This window comes from Somniosus microcephalus, chromosome 22 (genome assembly GCF_052327205.1).
Source record: "Somniosus microcephalus isolate GS21.2 chromosome 22, FLI_Smic_1.0, whole genome shotgun sequence".
Classification (NCBI taxonomy): Eukaryota; Metazoa; Chordata; class Chondrichthyes; order Squaliformes; family Somniosidae; genus Somniosus; species Somniosus microcephalus.
This window is the reverse complement of record NC_141008.1, coordinates 801,389-817,332: the sequence shown is the minus strand read 5'-3', so window position 1 is coordinate 817,332 and position 15,944 is coordinate 801,389. Positions and strand designations below refer to the sequence as shown.

At 47.7% G+C, this 15,944-nt stretch overlaps 1 pseudogene; it reads right to left on the bottom strand.

Moving 5' to 3' along the window:
* Positions 1-5,627: 5,627 nt before the first annotated feature.
* LOC147101970 (uncharacterized) lies at positions 5,628-15,577 on the bottom strand (annotated as a pseudogene).
* Between the last annotated feature and the right edge of the window lie 367 nt (positions 15,578-15,944).

The following is a 15,944-nucleotide window of genomic DNA, read 5'->3' as shown; positions in this document are numbered from 1 at the left end:
CCGTGTGTCCTTATCATAGAATCATCGAAATTTACAGCACAGAAGGAGGCCATTCGGCCCATCGTGTCCGTGCCGGCAGACAAAAAACAATCCACCCTAATCCCACATTCCAGCTCTTGGTTCGTAGCCCTGTAGGTTACGGCAGTTCAAGTGCATATCCAAGTCCTTTTTAAATGTGATGAGGGCTTTTGCCTCTACCACCCTTTCAGGCAATGAGCACCGGACCCTACCACGCTCTGGGTTAAAATATTTCTCCTCAAATCCCCTCTCAACCTCCGACCAATTGCTTGAAATCTATGCCCCCTGGTTACTAACCCTTCTGCTAAGGGAAGTAAATCGTTCCTAGCCAATCTATCTAGGCCCCTCATAATTATATCCAGCTGAATTAGGTCTCCCTTCAGCCTCCTCTGTTCCAGAGAAAACAAACCCAGCCTATCCATTCTTTCCGCATATCTAAATTTCCCCAGCCTTGCAACATCCTTGTAAATCTCCTCCGCGCCCTTTATAGTGCAATCACATCCTTCCTGTAATGTGGTGACCAGAACTGCACACAGTATTCTAGCTGCAGCCTAACTAGTGTTTTATACATTTCAAGCATAACCTCCCTGCTCTTATATTCTATGGCTCGGCTAATAAAGGAATGTATCCCGTATGCCTTCTTAACCACTTTATCTACCTGTCCTGCTACCTTCAGGGATCTGTGGACCTGCACTCCAAGGTCCCTCTGATCTTCTGTACTTCTCAGTGTCCTACCGTTTAATGTGCATTCCTTGCCTTGTTAGCCCTCCCCAAATGCATTACTTCACACACCTCCTGATTGAATTCCATTTGCCTCTGTTCTGCCCACCTGACCAGTCCATTGACATATTCCTGCAGTCTGATGCCTTGTACTGCCCGTCCTCCTGTCGAGTGCTTCGAAAGGGAATACGGCGCAATCCAAACACTGAAATATTTTATAAATTTTGAGGCAGAGTCTCTTGTGATTTCGAGCAGTGCGTGAGCCGCGCTGTCCCACTCAGTTCCCGAGATCCTGTGGGATCATCGCTGGTCTCCTGCAGTCACTCCAGCAGAAAGTCCAGAGACACTGAGGGGGATTGGATGGAGAGACCAGCAGGGTGGGACATCCAAACTGGACTCCGTGATCCACCTGCCAGTAATGATGGGACCATGTTTAAGAATTGTCCAAGGTTTATTACTCATGTTGTATAGGATGCTCTGGATTGAGTCAGTTGCGGCTCAGTGGGCCGGCATCTTGCTTCTGAGTCAGCAGGAAGTGGTTTCATAGTCCTACACCAGAAACTTGAACAAAAAAATCCAGGCTGACATTCCCAGTGCAGTACCGAGGGAATGCTGCAATATCGGAGGGTCTATACAGAGGGAGCACTGCACTGTTGGAGGGGTGGTATTGAGGGAGCACTACACTGTCAGAGGGTGATACTGAGGGAGTGCTGCACTGTCGGAAGGGCGGTATTGAGGGAGCACTGCACTGTCAGAGGGTGATAGTGAGGGAGTGCTGCACTGTCGGAGGGGCTGTTCTGAGGGAGAGCCGCACTGTCAGAGGGTGGTACTGAGGGAGTGCTGCACTGTCGGAGGGGCAGCACTGAGGGAGCGCCACGCTGTCGGAGGGGCAGTACTGAGGGAGCGCCGCACAGTCAGAGGGGTAGTACTGAGGGAGCAATGCACTGTCGGAGGGGCATTATGGAGGGAGGGCTGAACTGTCGGAGGGGCAGCGCTGAGGGAGCGCTGCACTGTCGGAGCGGCGGTACTGAGGGAGTGCTCCACTGTCGGAGGGGCAGTACTGAATGACCGCCACACTTTCGAAGGGGCAGTACTGAGGAAGCGCTGCACTGTTGGAAGGGCGGTCCTGAGGGAGTGCTGCTCTGTCGGAGGGGCGGTACTGAGGGAGCACCGCACTGATGGAGGGGCCAAACTGAGGGAGCGCTGCATTGTCGGAGGAGCAGTACGGAGGGAGCACTGCACTGTCGGATAGGCAGTACTGAAGGAACGCTGCACTATTGGACGATCAGTACTGAGGGAGTGCTGCACTGTCGAAGGGGCAGTACTGACGGAACGCTGCACAGTCGGAGGGGCAGTACTAAGTGAGCGCTGCACTGTCGGGGGGCAATACTGAGAGAGCGCAGCACTGTCGGAGGGGAAATACTGAGGGAGCGCTGCATTGTCGGAGGAGCAGTACGGAAGGAGCACTGCACTGTCGGATAGGCAGTACTGACGGAACGCTGCACTATTGGACGATCAGTACTGAGGGAGTGCTGCACTGTCGAAGGGGCAGTACTGACGGAACGCTGCACAGTCGGAGGGGCAGTACTAAGTGAGCGCTGCACTGTCGTGGGGCAATACTGAGAGAGCGCTGCACTGTCGGAGGGGAAATACTGAGGGAGCGCTGCACTGTCGGAGGGGAAATACTGAGGAAGCGCTGCACTGTTGGAGGGACAGTACTGAGGGAGTGCTGCTCTGTAAATTTAAAGCACATGGGATTGTGAGCAAGGTATTTACTTGGATACAGAACTGGTTGGCAACAGAAAGCAAAGAGTTGGAATAAACGGGTCTTTTTCCGAGTGGCAGGCAGTGACTAGTGTGGTACCGCAGGGATCGGTCCTTGGACTCCAGCTATTCACAATATATATTATTGATCTAGACAAGGGAACTAGATGTAATATATCCAAATTTGCAGTCGACACAAAGCTGGGTGGGCGTGTGTGCTGTGAGGAGGATGCCGAGAAATTACAGGATGATTTGGACAGGTTGGGTGATTGGGCAGAAGCATGGCAGATGCAATATAATGTGGATAAATGTGAGGTTACCCACTTTGGTGGAAAAACAGGAAGGCAGATTATTATCTGAATGGCAATAGATTGGGAGAAGGGGAAGTGCAACGAGACCCGAGTGTCCTTGTGCAGCAGTCGCTGAAGGTAAGCATGCAGGTGCAGCAGGCAGTTAAGAAGGAAAATGGTATGTTGGCCTTCGTAGCGAGAGGGTTTGAGCACAGGAACAAGGGTGTCTTGCCCCAGTTGTACAGGGCCTTGGTGTAACCACATCTTGAGTATTGCGTGCAGTTCTGGTCGCATTATCTGAGGAAGGATGTTCCTGCCATGAAAGGAGTTCAGTGAATATTCACCAGGCTGGTACCTGGGATGGCAGGAATGATGTATGAAGAGAGATTGGGTCGATTGGGCTTGTACTCGCTGGAGTTTAGTAGAATGAGAGGGGATCTCATAATCTTATAAAATTGTGACAGGACTGGACAGACTAGATGCGGGAACGATGATTCCGATGGTCGTGGAGGCCAGAACCAGTGGTGACAGTCTAAGGTTAGGGTGTAGGCCATTTAAGACAGGAAAGAAGAGGAATTTCTTTACCAGAGAATGGTGAACCTGTGGAATTCTCTACCACAGAAGGCAGTAGATGCCAATACATTATATATATTCATGAAGGAGTTGGATATATTTCTTAAGGCTAAAGGGATCAAGGGATATGGCGAGAAAGCAGGGACAGGGTACTGAATTTGGATGATCAGCCATGATTGCATTGAATGGCGGAGCAGGCTCGAGGGGCCGAAAGGCCTACTCCTGATCCTATCTTCTGTGTTTCTATGTTTCTGTCAGACAGGCAGTACTGAGGGAGTGCTGCACTGTCGGAGGATCAGTACTGAGGGAGCGCTGCACTATCAGAGAGGAAGTACTGAGGGAGCGCCCCACTGTCGGGAGGGAGGGAGTGTCGCACTGTAGGAGGTGCTGTCTTTCGGATCAGACGTTAAACTGCTCTCTCAGGTTGATGTAAATGAGCCCACGGCCACTATTCGAAGGAGAGCAGGGTCATTCTCCCTGGTGTCCAGGACCAATATTTACCCCTCAATCAAAATGACTAATAAACAGATTATCTGGCCATTTCACATTGCTGTTTGTGGGAGCTTGCTGTGTGCAAATTGGCTGCTGCGTTTCCTACATTACAACAGTGACTGCACTTCAAAAAGCACTTCTTTGGCTGTAAAGTGTTTTGGGACGTCCTGATGTGGTGAAAGCTGGTAATCACTGTCCCACCAGGGGTATCTGGGCATTACCTGTTATCATGGTCCCACCAGGGGTATCTCGGTATTACCTGTTATCACTGGCTCACCAGGGGTATCTGGGCATTACCTGTAATCACCGTCTGACCAGGGGCATCTGGGCATTACCTGTAATCACTGTCCCACCAGGGATATCTGGGCATTACCTGTAATCGCCGTCCCTGCAGGCATATCCTGAAATTACCTGCAATGGGTAGCACCAGGGCTATCCTGCCATGGGAGCCAGTATTCTATGAAAATTAGCGAAAATGAAAGGTTAATTAGCTGGTTTTCTCACACCGGCCAATCTTCAGGCCACTGGGAGTGTGACTGAGAACTCCTGTTTGGCTCCAGTGTGGACAGTCTTGTGCAGTGGATTGATGTCCACCAGTGTCAGATTACCACGGATCGAGGAGTCGTTCACTCCATCAGTCTGTCCCAGATTCGAACAGGTGTTGGATGGAAAGACGACAGTGAGCCGACATGCGGGGGTGAGAAGTTTAAGGCTTTATTCTGTGATTACATTGTCTGCCTGTACCTTTGCCATATCCTGGGTCAATAGCAGCAATGACAGGATTAACAATAAGGAGGGACTGTGTCGGTGGTGGATGGAAGCATGTGGCAGTGGGTTCCGAGATGAGTGGGTATCCTGCCACTAGAACCAAAGGGGCTTTGAGGAACACGGGCCAAGAAATCGGATATGGCCTGAAAACGGACGGAGTCATGGCCCAGCGTTGCTTAGCTGCGTCTGGGCAAAGTGGTCTAAGTAGTACGCAAAATTCATGCTGAGTGCTCTTGTACATGATTATATAGTGCTGATCTGAGCACTACACCCGCTGCTCATTGGTTTACAGCTCAACAGATGGGCCAATATCGGGTGCAGTCTAACTGCAAGCCATGTTAGGCCTCGGCTTTCTCCACTAGTTAAAGGGGAGGTTATTTGATGAAGCAGCAACTCATTGTCATTCCATTTGGAGCGCCACTTGGACGATCACGCTCTATTAGAGTGCTCTCCTGCAGCCTCAGCTTGCTGCCAGCCAAGCTCAGACTGCTGCCACCATGGCTCGGTTTACCAGTGTCGAACGGGGCTTGCAGGGTGTCACAGCCGCCCCACCATCTGGCCACCAACAGATTGCTAGGAATGTTGAGGCACCGTCCCGGGGGGAGTGGCAGTGGGTCTGGGGAGCAGGAACCTGCTGCCCTCTCTCAGGATGACAGCATTCCTACTCCCACCTCTGCCACTCCACCATTGCCCGTGCCACTGCCTGTCAGCCAGCCTAGGCTGCTGCCGCCCATGCCGAGGTGGTGTAGTCTACAGCCAGGCCTTCTAGGGCCAGAGTTGTTCGAGGTCGTCCTGCAAGACCATTTGCAGTCTCCCCCACTGAAAGTCAGCAGCATTCCACCGGCCATTCTGCAGCCACTGGGGGAGTTGTTCACAATTAACACAGGGCGGTTAGTTGAGCGGCGCACTCCAAAACACATGGGAAGTGCGGCAGCCACCATGTCTCCCCGAATCGGGCCTTAAGGGCCTGCGGTAAGACTGCGGATTTCTAGGCCTTGAAGATTAACTTTCAGCAGCGGGATTCGCCTCCATGGCCCAGTTGGAGCCTTTAATCGCTTCTCTCACTTTGACCCAAAACAATTTTTGAGCTTCAATGTCTGATGCCCCCTGGATGTATGTCTTCTTTTTCATGACATTTCTCGTCTTGTGGTAGGTTGAGAGTTCAGCTTCTGGAATCGTCTCCAAGAAGATCCGGATGATGATATCGTTCAGCTCATGGAAGAGTCTGTAGCTCGCTAGCTGCAGTTCCATGGAGCACCACTCGCTGTACAGGTAGTTGCGGCTCATCACACAGATGGTCTTCCTGCTCTGGTAGATGCTGTCCACGATGTTGTCGATGATATATTTGCCCAGCTCAAAATCTCTGTGGTGGAGGCAGAGTTTGAAGCATTGAGGTCCTCTCATTTCTAGGTTTGGCACTAACTCTTGCAGAACCCAGTCTTCGTCCTGAGAATTATAGGAGATAAATGCATCATACCTGTAGGACTGTTGACTCTCTCCTCTCCCTCTGTGGTCATTCAACCACGATCGGAAAATATAAAACCCATACTTGATGTGCCAGTACCCTTTGCTGAAGAACATGAACAAGATCAAGACCGGCACAGTTATATGGAACATAATCTGCCCAATGTCCAAGTAACAAACGCGAGCATCAAACTTGTACAAGCATTCAGTTGGCCGATCTGCACAGGTTTGGTTGTAAAAATAGATAACCTGCACCCTCGGGTTGGACAGGGACCAGTTCTGGAACCAACTGATGTCACAGGTGCAGGGGAACGGGTTCTTCCGTAGATCCAGGTAGGTCAGGGAGGGCAGGTGTTCCACAACCGTGCTATTGATGATCTGAATAGTGTTTTTCCCCAAGAACAATGTCCTCAGGTTGGAAAGTTTTCCAAAGATGTCAAGAGACATGGATTGGAGGCCGACATTTTCAAGGTTGAGTCTCTTTAGACTCGGGAGATTCTTGAAGATCCCTGGATTCAGACTGTGGATCCCGTTGCAAGCATCGGGCATGGAGATGATTCTCATAATTGATCAGGTCTTCAAATCCGCCTTTGGACAGCGACATTTTATTCTCTCCTATATACAGGCTTCTTAAAGAGATGAGGCCGTTGAAAAACTTTGGAGGAATAATGTTGATGCTGTAGGGTTGCTGGGCTTGTAGTTTGAGAATGTAGAGCTTTGTGAGGTTAACAAAGGGAGATGCTGCAATCAGGCCAGTGTTGTATCTGATCCGGTTACTGTCCAAGTCGAACACTCCAAATGATGGGAGGATATCGAAGATCTCCCTGCTGATACGAGTTGTACAGTTCCTATCGAGATAAAGCTTGGTCAGGTTGTGTAATCCACAGAAAGACTGGCTGGTGAGGCTTAGAATTTTGTTCCCTCCCAGGTCCAATGTGTCCAGGTTATTGAGATTTGCAAACACCTTGCTGAAAACAATTGAGATCCTGTTGTTTCTGAGATTGAGATTCCTGAGACTCCCAAGGTTGCTGAAGGTGTGTTCACAGATGTCAGTTATGAGGTTGTTGTCGAGTCGGAGCTCCTGCAAGTTGGTGAGGTTAGAAAAGGCAGCCTTGTTGATGACAGCAATGTTGTTAATGTTCAGCTTTAGGGTCCGGAGATCGGGAGCATAAGAGAAGGCTTGACTATAAATGGTGAAAATCCTGTTTTAGCGAAAGGTTAGGAGCGACTGAGAGAGAGAGAGTGACGGAGAGAGATTGGGAGTGTGAGAGAGAGAGAGAGGGAGAGAGAGCTGCTGCATTTTTCTAAGGTTTTTGCCATTTAAATGTAGAAAAATCTACTTCTTAAAGTCAAAGAGAAAAGGTGAGAGAGTTTAGTTTAGTTTAAATTAAGTTAAGTTAAGTTTAGTTTAAGAAATAAGTACCAAAGGAAAAGACCGCCAAAAAGAGCGCCAAAGAGAGAAAAAAAAAACTTGGAAAAAAAGAGGCATAAAGGAAAAAAGAAAAGACAGCGAGTTAGAGTAAAACAAACACGAAATAGCCCGGAGCAGCAACCGCAGCACGGAGCCTGAAGCGGGAGAAGCCTGACCGAGAAGAGCGGCCAGAGCCAGGACCCGAAAACCGAGGCCCAGAGACCGCGGGGTCGGAGAGGGGGAGCAGCCCGGAAACACCGGCCCCCAGACCCAGATCGGGAGGAGCGGCCCGAAGCAGAGTGAGTACGAGGCCTGGGGAAACCCGAGAACCGAGGCTAAGAGACCGCGAGGCCGAACCCCAGACCCAGATCGGGAGGAGCGGCCCGAAGCAGAGTGAGTACGAGGCCTGGGGAAACCCGAGAACCGAGGCTCAGAGACCGCGAGGCCGAACCCCAGACCCAGATCGGGAGGAGCGGCCCGAAGCAGAGTGAGTACGAGGCCTGGGGGAGGGGGAACCCGGGAACCGAGTCCCAGTGACCGCGGGGTCGGAGAGAGGGAGCAGCCCGGGAACCGAGACCACCAGACCCAGACCGGGAGGTGCGGTCCGGTGGGACAGGCCATGTCGGGACTGTCGGGCCCGGAGAGCGAGCAAGCACAGAAACCCCGAGAAACTCGGACAAACACCGGGCCGGGCCGGGCCACACGAGACCGGAGACCGGGAGACCAGAGCAGAAAACAGCCTGGTGAATCGGGGAAACCCGGGGGCCTGAGATCGACACGAGGAGATCCGCCCGGAGCGCGGAGAGAGCGAGCCCGAGACACTGAGAGCGAGTGATACCGGAGAAAAAAGTGTGAAAAAAACCCTGAAAAAAAGAACAACAAACCCACGAGAAAAAAGAAATAGAAACCTGAGAGAAAAGACAAACTACCCGAACCAAGAGCCTGAGAGAGAAAGAGAAAGAGAAACTTTTAAGAGCAACTATATCAAATATGAACCCCTGAAAAACTTTCAATTTTGGACCTAAAAGTAGGATAAAGTGGAACACGGAAAAAAAGAAAAAAAGTTATATATCTTTCAAAAAAAAAAAAAACAAACAAACGACTAAAATGAGCAGGGACGTGACATATCCTGAGCAATGCAAAAAAAAGAGTTCAAAGGAAAAATACAAGGACAAAACACTAAAAAGTAACCCAGAGACACTCTACGTCGACTATACCTCACACAGAGGGATGAAGATGAAGAACAACCTCCTATTCTACACCAATTCCATTACCCCATGGAAGGAGACCTTATTACAACAGTACGCATACATCTCCAATGAAGGTATTGGCAAGGGAGGCAGACTGAAAATATGTAAAGATGAAAATCTAGATAAAGATGACCCCCTGTTAACCATAAGCTACTACACCAAAGGAAAGATCATGATACAGGGGAATGTAGAAAATCTGAACTCCTTCGAAAATGAATACCCCCAGTTGAAAGTTAAGGCAGCCATAAAGAAGACAAATGAACAGGAGTCAACAGAGATTCGACTAGAGAATGAGGAGAGCCAAACGGAGGAAGAAGAAGAGAGACAAGCAGAGGCAATCACCTCCCTGCCCATCTCCACCCCCCCCCACACCTCTCAACGCAAACACAATGCTGAAGGAGAATCTGTCCACACTAGAACTCGAGTTCAACGAATACAGAGAAACACAGGCCAAGAATTGGAGGGAGGAGCTCAAACAGCTGAAAACGGAAAACGAGTCCACCATCCACAAGCTGAGAAATGAGATCAAAGAAATCCGTACTCAGCTAAACCAAAGGATGGAGGCCGTAGAAAGGCTCAATAAGCAACCCAAAACTCCTAAGGTCCAAAAACCTGATAACACAAAAACAACACACAAAGAAGGACACAGAACCCGACGGAGGCCACCCCACACAAGAACACATCGAAAGCCACAAACTCCGCCCATGCCACACAGCATATCCCAGAAACCCAACCAACAACCAACCCTCAGTCGAGTCATGCCCAGACTACGGCTACCCAGTCCTCACGCACAGGAACACTAAAACCGTCAGACACACCCCTAAACGAGAACACACCGAAAGCCCCAAACCCCGCTCCTGCCACACAGCATATCCCAGAAACCCAACCAACAACCAGCCCCCAGCCGAGTCATGCCCAAACTATGGCTACCCAGTCCCCACGCACAGGAACACTAAAACCGTCAGATACACCCCTAAACGAGGACACACCGAAAGCCCCAAACCTTGCTCCTGCCACACTACATATCCCAGAAACCCAGCCAACAACCAGCCATCAGTCAAGTCCTGCCCAGACTACTGCTACCCAGTCTGAAAAACCAGCCTATCAGGCAGTCGTGCTGACCGACTCCAACGGAAAGTTCCTAGACCCCCAGAGGCTGTTCCCAGGCCATCAAGTCCTGAAAAAATTGTGCGCCAACACAGACCAAGCAACGAAGATCCTGAACCAAGAATCCCTTGGGAGCCCCAAATGGATTGTGATCCACACAGGCACAAACGACCTACACACCCTACGGGAAGACACTGCTAGGGCGGTGAGCAAGATGGCGGAAAAGGCAAGCAGGGAATTCCCCGATACGCAGATCGTGATCTCCACACTACTACCCAGAAAGGACACCTCAGCCCATATAATCCACAACACCAACAGGGAAATCGACAGGAGATGTTCTGTCTTCCCCAACGTCTACCTGGCCCATCATCCAAACATCAACACAAGGGACCTCTATGACAAAATACATCTACTCAAACAGCGGATGTGGGTCTTCGCAAAAAACCTCATAGACACTGCCAGAAGACGCAGCCTTCGCACACCCTCTACCATTGGGAGCCCTAACCCAAACAGGACAACCAATGCCCACCCCCCTATACAAAACCAACAACAGAACCGTGCTTTTGCACCTAACCCCAGACCCCCCTCTAGACCACAGACTTTTTACAAAGAACTGGAAAAGATCATGTCGATGATACACACCCTGATAGAAAGCCGAAGAGAAATGCACTAAATTATTGGTATTGTTAATTTATCATTATCACTATTGGTATTTTGTCACTACTAGTACTACTATTAGATAGATATATGTGCTTGCCTCATGAAACTAATACTAAATCGTTATTTAGCATTATAGAAAATAGTGTTTCCACATTCATCCTACAAAATAGGTCCATTTTATCTCGTTTCCTGAACTATATAAATGTGTTCCTTCCACATAAGCTGCTGGAATATCCAGGGTCTCCGCTCCTCAACTTTTGGGATGAAGAGTACAGACTCTGAATTCCTAAAAGCGATAAAAGACATTGACATAAGTGTATTAACAGAAACATGGTACCAAAAGGACGGGGCGACCCACTGTCCTCCAATGTACCATGAAATCATTGTGCCCTCAGTAAAGAACACTAAGACACGCAAGGGCAGAACCTCCGGAGGAATATTGGTATGGTATATAGAAGAACTGGATAAACACATCTCACCGGTAAAACAGGGGAAATCACACGTATGGCTAAAACTGGATAAAAATATAGGAATAGCAAAAAAAGATGTTTACTTATGTGCGATCTACATACCTCCAATAGATTCGCCATACTTCGAAGAGGAGTTATTTGATACTCTCCACATGGAAATCAGCCATTTCCAGGCCCAGGGAAAGGTGATACTATGTGGGGACCTAAATGCAAGGACCGGGTGTGAACCTGACTTCATAGACCCACAGGGAAATAACCATGTGTTTGGCCAGACCCCTTTAGATGTCACACCAGCCATCGCAAACCGGAACAACCTTGACCGTGAAATAAATAAAAGCGGTAGGGAGGTAGTGCAACTCTGCCGAGCCTTAGGCCTGTACATAGTTAACGGTAGGTTCAGAGGAGACTCCTTAGGGAGACTCACATATTCCTCAACTCTTGGCTCTAGTGTGGTGGATTATACAATCACTGACCTGGACCCCTGCGATATCAACTCATTCACTGTCAGGCAGCAATCCCCCCTCTCAGACCATAACCAAATAAATGTGTACCTTAAACTTTCTGCCCAAACTACAGACACAAAAAAAGAACCCAGTAAGCTACATAAAATAAACCAGACATACAGATGGGCTCCAGACAGTGGAGATAAATTCATCACAGCACTAAATTCACCTGATCTCACAAGTAAAATATCAAAATTTAAAGAAAATCTATATGATATCACCAGAGATGGTGTAAACATAGCCATAGAGGATATAAATAGGATCTTCCACGAGGCAGCTGTAAAAGCCGACATTGTGAAACAGAAGAGGAAGCGTTACATAAGACAAAATAAAAACAAGAAATGGTTTGACTACGAATGCAAAAATGCCAGAAAATACCTGAGAAAAATAGCAAACCAAAAGCATCGCCAACCAAACAATCCGGACCTACGTATTAAATACAATGAAACCCTCAAAAGATATAAACACACCATTAGGAAAAAAACACAAAATTATACCCACAAACTACTTGAAGAAATTGAAAACTCCACTAATCCAAAACAATTCTGGGGAATGTGGAATGAACTAAGTAAAACACAATTGCAAGCATTACCAATCCAAGATGGAGACATCTGGAGAACACACTTTGAAAACCTCTACAAAGACATCCCAATAAACGAAACAAACCCAAGTCAACAACATGTCACAGAAAAACTCCACAATTTAGAAGCAACAATCAAAGACAACCAAAACCCTCTAGACTCCCCAATCACATGGAAAGAACTGGCCACAAAAACAAAATCTCTCCACCTAAAGAAAGCCTGTGGCCCAGACAACATCAAAAACGAAATGCTCAAGTTCAGCAGTGTAGAGATGCAGGGTGCGGTACTCAAGCTATTCAACATCATATTACGGTCAGGCTGTTTTCCCGATATCTGGTGCCAAGGACTAATCTCTCCCATATATAAAAGTGGAAACAAATCAGACCCCAATAACTACCGCGGCATCTGTGTCAACAGTTGTATAGGGAAGTTATTCTGCAGTATTCTAAATAGTAGATTACTAAATTTTCTTAACAAACATAATATCCTCAGAAAAAACCAAATAGGCTTTCTCCCAAAACACCGCACCACCGACCATATCTATACCCTCCACACCCTCATTGAAAAACATATACACCAAACAAAAAATGGGAAAATATTCGCCTGTTTCATTGACTTCAAGAAAGCCTTTGACTCTATATGGCACGAAGGGCTCTATTATAAACTTCTTCAGTGTGGAATAGGGGGCAAAGTCTATGACCTTATTAAATCAATGTATCTGAAAAATAAATGCGGGGTCAAAATTGGAGACAAACGCACCGACTTCTTCACCCAGAGAAGAGGTGTCCGGCAGGGCTGCAATTTGAGCCCGACCCTGTTCAACATATACATAAATGAATTAGCAGACATGCTGGAGCAAAGTGAGTCACCAGGTCTCTGTCTCCTGGATGGAGAAGTGAAATCCCTGTTCTATGCGGACGACCTGGTTCTGCTGTCTCCCACAGAACAGGGATTACAGCAACAACTAGACCTACTCGACAAATACTGCCAAAATTGGGCTCTAACAGTAAATCTAAAGAAAACCAACATCATGATCTTTCAAAAAAGGCCCAGGTGTCAGGAAAACAAATACCAGTTTACTCTCAGTGATACCACTATAGAACACACTATGAGCTACACCTACCTTGGTCTAACTATCACAGCATCAGGGAGCTTCAACATAGCAGTGAATGTACTAAAAGAAAAAGCACGAAGAGCCCTATATGCAATCAAAAGAAAATTTTACAACATCCAAATCCCAATCAGAATCTGGCTCAAAATATTCAACAGCATAATCCTGCCCACTGCGCTGTACGGTAGCGAAGTATGGGGCCCGCTAAACCACCATAGCTACACTAAATGGGAAAAACACACAATAGAAGCCCTACATGCAGAATTTTGCCGAAGCATCCTTCGCACCCAAAGGAAAACACCAACAAATGCATGCAGAGCCGAACTGGGCAGATACCCACTGATAATAAACATCCAAAAACGAGCACTAAACTTCCTAAATCACCTCAAATCTAGCCCCCCAGACACCCTTCATTTCAAAGCCTTCCAGACCCAAGAGCTAAACCCAGAAAAGAGTCACCTGAGTCAGCTACTACTGAAACAAAGTACTCAGCCGGACCCTGACCAGCCTCAGACCAACACAGCCATCCAAACACCAATCCGAGTAAACCAAATCATTAAAAAATGCAAAGAAACCTATCTGGAACATTGGAACAAAGTAACCGAAAGCCAAAGCAGATTAGAATGTTACCGGGCCCTAAAAAGAGAATATAAACTGGCAGACTACTTCTCGACCATCAGAGACACAAAACAGAGACAGACCCTCACCAGGTACAGACTAAGCGACCACCAACTAGAAATTGAAAAAGGCAGATACAAAAAATCCTGGCAGCCTAGAGAGAATAGAATTTGCGATCAATGTCTGTCAGGCAAGGTTGAAGCAGAAATGCATTTTCTCCTAAAATGCGAAAAATTCACCACACCAAGAAACATATTACTCAACACGTTCAGTCAAACAACCCCAGAATTCAAGGAATTGGATGACGTGTCAAAACTAAGATTAGTCCTGGGAGAAGGAGACAGACGATACCTGGGGGCGAAATATGTAACAACATGTCACAACCTGAGAACTGTTTAAAGTTAAGAATGTTTAAAACTAATATTGAAAGTACCAAATGTAATACAAAGATTGTAAAAAAAAAAAAAAAAAATTAATATTGTTTATAAGTAATATTGTATGTAACCAACAAATGTCAAAAGAATATTTTTAGAAAACTGTAACTTTTTACTATGTTAGCTTTGGCAATATGGTTCTCTGTAAACTTTCATGCCAATAAAGCATTTAAATTGGAATTGGAATTGGACAGCTTGGGAAACATCGCGACTGCCTTCCCGTCCTTGTAACAGGAAGGTAAATTGTTAATTCTGTTGTGCTCGATAATGAAAGAAACAGCTTGCTTGCTTTTCGATGTAAATTCAAAGCAGGCCACAGATGTGAGGAGATTGTGTGATAAATCCCAGCTGGTGATGGGTGGGCACTGGGATAGGGAATGGGCAGTGCGGATTGAGATCTGATTGTTCTGCAGGACCAGGCTCTTCATAAACCTGTGACCCAGATAGTGGCACAGGTTGGACAGCTGTCTCTGGTTGTGCAGCCTTAACCCAGAGTATTGAACATTCTGTAGATCCAGGTTTGCAGATTTGAGAAACTCGGTGACATTTAAGGGGTTGTTCTTGATGATCAAACACGAGATGTTCCTCAGGTCAACTTTAGAAAATTCCAAAGCATCGGAGAGTTTGTTATTGGACAGATCCAAATTGAGAATGGTGCTGAGGAAGTTCCGTTGGCAGTCAAATGTTGTGAGAGAGGTTTTAGAGAGGGAGAGGTTTCGGAGGGAGGGCGGGAGGGCGGTGCGATGTTGCAGGGAGGCGAGTTGATTGTTGCCCAGATCCAGGAGCATCAGATTACTGAGCCCAGAGACAGCGCTCACCAGATGGGAGAAATTCTGGAGTTTATTGGAGCTTAAGACAAGTGTTTGAAGATTGTCCAATGCAGCGAAGGCTTTGGGTTCAACTGTGACGAAGCGGTTGTGATGGAGCAGGAGTTTATCTAACTTTTCAAGTTCTTGGAAGCCCGAAGATTTCAGACGAGAGATACTGTTGTAGGACAGGTTGAGGGTCAGTAGGCTGGTGAGATTACTAAACACACTGCAGCAAACACTCTCAGTCCGATTATAATCCAGCCGCAGGGTGAGCAGCTTGGGCAGGCTGCGGAAGCTGCCCGCTTGCAGTTGGGTGAGCCAGTTGTGGGAGATGTTCAAGTGCACGGTGCTGGCTGGGAGGTCGGACACGGCGCTAGAGACCTTTGTCAGGAAGCGGTGGACGCACCGAAAGGTACCATTGTGGTTGGCATCCTGCATGCAGCTATTGAAACTGTACCCGGGGACTGTGGGCACCAACACATTGCAGGAGAGGGCACAGAGAAGCAGCAGCCAGTCAACGCTCAGTCTCAACATCACAGCCTCCTTCTTCCATCGAGGGTTCACATGTTTTGCAGGACCTCACTCAAGATAAATTCTGTGGGTGTGAGATGTTTTTTCTCTGTCGCTTCCAGAACAGCCTGTAAAGTCAGAGATGGTTTACATTGTCAGTTTAGTAGAAATTAACAAATCAGTTAACCTGCTGCCACGGATACTCTGTTCTCTACTACTCTGAAAAGCCGTTCCCATCTTTAATATTTGTGATATGCGGAAGGCTCCTTTCTGTCCAGATATTACCAGCTCCCTGAAGACCCCTTTGTCCTCTGAACACTTCACGCTCTCGCATACCTCGCCCATTCCATCATCACCTGCGGCTCTCCCAGGCCACGGCTACTTTCTCATT